The sequence below is a fragment of the Carlito syrichta genome, unplaced genomic scaffold, assembly GCF_000164805.1.
Source record: "Carlito syrichta isolate Samal-C Ts95f unplaced genomic scaffold, Tarsius_syrichta-2.0.1 Scaffold276260, whole genome shotgun sequence".
NCBI lineage: Eukaryota > Metazoa > Chordata > Mammalia > Primates > Tarsiidae > Carlito > Carlito syrichta.
Window position 1 is genome coordinate 1 of NW_007220356.1, and position 4,668 is coordinate 4,668.

General features: G+C 44.8%; 1 pseudogene; it reads left to right on the forward strand.

The window, feature by feature from the left end:
• Nucleotides 1-957: 957 nt before the first annotated feature.
• On the forward strand, nucleotides 958-1,503 carry LOC103254349 (annotated as a pseudogene).
• Nucleotides 1,504-4,668: the final 3,165 nt, after the last annotated feature.

The following is a 4,668-nucleotide window of genomic DNA, read 5'->3' on the forward strand; positions in this document are numbered from 1 at the left end:
CCTCCCAAAGGCGCGGGATTACAGGCTGAGCCACCGAGCCCGGCTGTTTCAGATTTTTTTTTTAAATTTGCACACCTGCTATGGTTCCGCTCACTGGGTTAACTGTAGATTTAGCAGCTTGTAAAACAGAGTCCTAATCCTTGTTCTCAGGGAGGAAGGTCTGACAAGGAATTAAGATGGGTAACCAAGGAAATGCAAAGCACTTTGATAAATGGGAGATGGAAGAACCACAAGTGCTGTAGTACAAGGCAGCTGACTGTGGAATGTGCAAGCATTGGTGAAACACATCTTGAGGTAAATAAGGCACATGCCACAACTTAAGGATGAAGTGAGAAACAGAAAGAGCAAATTCAAAACAGGCTTCTGCCTTCAGGGCAGTGGTCTTAAAGAAACCGGCTGCTGAATATCTAGCAGGTAGCAAACATTTCCCACCACATTTGTACAGCAGATCTTAAAAGGTAATAACTCATTTCCCTTCTCTCAAAAAAGAAAACTTTTAAAAGCCTGTGTATAGTTTCATAGTATGGGTAAAAACATATGTCTTTGCTCATAAATCTATAATTAACCACAAATTATTCATACAACAAATATCCTTGCATTTTTTGACTGATGCAGCAGAATGAATTCTGGGAACAAAGATACTTTTTTTTTTGTACTTACCCCAGAAAGGGACACTGCCTGTAACGAAGAGCTTCAGTGGATGGACTTGGAAAATGTAGTCCTGACATCATTGCTTACTACCAACATGACTCTTGAAAAGTCACTGTGATTCTGAGCCTCAGTTCCTTATCTGTATATAGTGACAATCTCACATTAACTCCAAGATGATTCTGAGAAACAAAAAAATGCTGTCTTGCAAAGTAGTGGGTACAGTAGGAAGAGGGTCCATTTATGCTGAAGTGAGAAGTATTGGTCATTAATGTCCATACCTAGTAGACCACTGACTATCCTGAATTCATGGATTATTCTAATAATCTTAAGAATCATCTTGTGGATCTGAACCGACAGCTGCTCCTGCCTCCACACCATGCACCACACTTCCCAGACCTTCACTTCGGCCAGCGCCTGCGCTGCTATGAGCTGCTCAAGGAGGAGCACGAAGGGGCTGTGCTGGGGATATCCCACAGCTCTGCTCTCACGACGTCCACCGTGATCCACATCCACAGCAAACCCTGCGTGCCCGACCACATCGTCTGGTCCCTGTTCAACACACTCTTCCTGAACATCTGCTGTCTGGGCTTCAACGCCTTTGCCTACTCCGTGAAGGTGCATGTGGGTCCCCGGGGGCATCCAGGGAGCTGCCTGTGAACTGCGGCCAGCTCGGCCAGTTCGGCCAGCTCCACTGGCTCAGGCTAGGGACAGGAAGATGGTGGGCAACGTGACCGGGGCCCAGGCCTAGCCTCCACTGCCAAGTGCCTGAACATCTGGGCCCTGATCCTCAGCATCCTTGGGACCACTGGTGTCATCCTTGTTCCAGTCTTGATCTTCGTAGTGTATCAGTAGACTGAGGCAACGTGGAGTTCATCATCTGCCACCGCGAGGCCCTATGTGCCCGACCTTCCATTCTCTTCCCCTTACCTCGGCCCCTCATACAGCAGTTTGTATTCACACTTCTCTACAGTGGCGGTCAATAAAGTGCATGTGTCACAATGGTAAAAAAAATCATCTTGTGTATGTGGAATGCGCTGGAAATTTGAAATATTTGCAATATTAAGGAATATCTCCAGGCCCTCAGCCTTCTCAGTCTTCTGTCAATAGGTAGCTTAAGGTGGCACAACCAGTATGCTGAAGAGATTCCTTGGGGTTATTGCAAGTGAAAACTATGAGATACAGCCACAAGAAGGAAAAGAAGATAATAAAGGGAAAAAAATTCACCGGATGGAGAATTATGTGCATAAACTGTGCTCTTAAGTAGCTAAAGAGTCTGTTTAGGATGTTAACTATAATCATCACATTGATACGAGTTTATAAGAGAATCTGCCTGTTTCTTCAAAGGTTTGCACCCAGGTCATAAAAGTTGAAAAACAACATCTCTAAGAGAAACAGAACTCTATTTATTGACCTCACCCATATGGTGCCACACTGATGACTGTAAAGGGTTTTCAAAGTATGAACTGGTACATAAAAGCTTAATAAATAATGGTTACAGAAACTATACATTTCCTCATTAAGGTATCTAATTATTGCTCACTGAACTTGCATAATTCCCACCAGAATTAACAAAGTATGTGCATGCATGCAAGGTGGAAATAGTCTTTTTAATTAGATATTGGTTAAAATAATGAAAATGGCTCCATCTGAAATTGGACACTTTCAAGCTGACACAATGGAGATTTGACTCTGGAAGGCATGCCCCAAGGCAGACTTTTGACGCCACTTTTCTGCTGTTGGAAAAAGGTAGTGCCAAAAAACTTGACTTTGGCCTTTGCCAGGCATCAGTTGCTGCCCAATCCGCCCATTCCCATCCTTGTTGTCAGGTCCGGGTGTGGGGAGCAAGCCCTTTGCCTGAGTGCTCTGTACAGAGGCAGCATGCCTTCAGTGTGGCAGGGACTGTCAATGGAGCTAGCTGGGACGCACATGACCCGCAGAGCTTTACCTCCAGCTGTTGTGCTGGAAGCCGAAGAGACCAACACTAAATAAATGAATACATAAATTAAAAATCAAAGGATTCTTTTGTGAACATCCGGTCCAGTGGTAGGATGTTTCGTCTGTGGATGAGAGGGCAATGTTTCTATTTCCCACACTGAATATGTAGTAATCGCTCAGTAGCCAAGATGGCAGGGAAAGAAAAGTGGATGTCTATGTAGAGAGAAGAGTGAGAATAATGTTTCTGTTAATGAGCTAGATATGAATTTTTGCCAGTGTGAGTGCAAAAACAAGAAAGGACTAACCAGTGACAATGATGATGACACCTACCATTTATCAAGCAACTACTGTATACTACAGACAAGTTACTTAACTCAAATGACTTCTGATTCTTATAACAAACTTGCAAGGTTATCCCCATTTTACAGATGAAGAATCCAAGGCTTGCGTATAGCTCATGAGTGGTAAAATCAATCACACTCTTTGACTTTTTTATGTCTTTCAACTGTGCCATGTTGCCTCCTGGGTGGGATACAGAGTGTCTGCAAGTATATCTGTGTATATGCCTATAACTAAATATGGTGAGATCTAGTTGAATCAGTGGCCTAAACCCAAAACAAAAGAGTAGCTTATGGAGGGACAGTAAGTGAATGAAGGACTCTGAAAAGACCATAGGCCATAGCCAGACTGTCTCTGTAAAAACCCAGAAAACACCAAGCCTTATAAAGGCCAGGAAAGGCAGGGCTTTCCCTGAAGCTGCAGATCTAGGGTAGTCTGACCCAGGATAAGTGGTCTTGCATAACTGGGTGGAGCCAGGAAATATTCAAATCAGGACACTGTTCCTGAGCTAAGAAACATCAACTTTTCCTCTTGCATGTTAAGGAGAGTCTCTTCGTGCATCTGAACCTACTCAGTTAACTCCATAGCATGCAGAGGACTACCTCTTGCAGGAAAGAATTCCTTAAAGCTTTTTCAGCAAAGGGAATGCCTTCAGGTTGCATTATGAAAAGTTTCTGTTTAAGAGGAGGTTCTGTCACGATTCTCTCCCCGGCCTGTATTCCTTCTTTATTCAAGCTACAGAATATGGCTAGAACAATGTTGGCTACTTCAGACCACTGCTTCTTTGGTTCAGAAGGAGAAAGTGAGGCCCAGAGTGGCCACGTGAGTCCTCAGATTACTGGTTCAGATCAGGCTTCAGTTTAACTTCTCGATTCCGAAACTCAGTGTTTGTCACAGAGTATGAAACAGCATTCTGTAGGATGCTTGTAGGTGTTGTGGGAAGCAGGTTAAACAAGTTGAATAAGTTTGGGAGATAGTAGGTTAAATAAAGTTAAACCGTGTTTGATTCAACAGTGTGTGGTGAATCTCAAAGGGTGTTCCAGTATCCAACATTTTCAGAATGATTTGCTCCCTTTCCCTTTGGGAACTTGGTGGAATACTGTGTCTCCCTTTCCCTTTGAGCCTTCCCTGGCTTGTCTGTACTTCCTTAGCTCTCCATGGGTAATGCAGGGGCCATGGCAGGAAAATGATGATTTGTTCCTTAGTCCTCTTGCAGACTTTGCTTGTTTGAACCACAGAACCCCGAAGCAGCTGCTCCACAGAGTGCTCTGGAGAGCAGGGGACTCTCATCCCAGAAATGTCGACCAAAAATGAGGGGAAACTCCCACCCTATTAAGCAAACAGAGAGGCTGTCTCAAAAATCTTTGTTTTGCCGGGCTCAGTGGCTGAGCCTGTAATCCCGCGCCTTTGGGAGGCTGAGGTGAGTGGATTGCTTGAGCCTGCAGGTTCGAGACCCACCTGGGCAGCGAGACCTCATCTCTACAATAAATCAAAAAATCAGCCGGGCGTGGTAGCGCATGCCTGTAATTCCGGCTACTTGGAAGGCTGAGGTGGAAGGATCGCCAGAGCCCAGCAGGTCGAGGCTGCCGTGGCAGGGAGCAGCCACTACACTCCAGTCTGGGCGACAGAGTGAGACTCCAACTTAAAAAAAAGAAAAAGAAAATGACGCTCACAGTCACAGCTTTCCTCCCTTCTGCTTTAAAGTACTAGGGTTCTCTCTTATGCATGACCCAACAGAAGGTG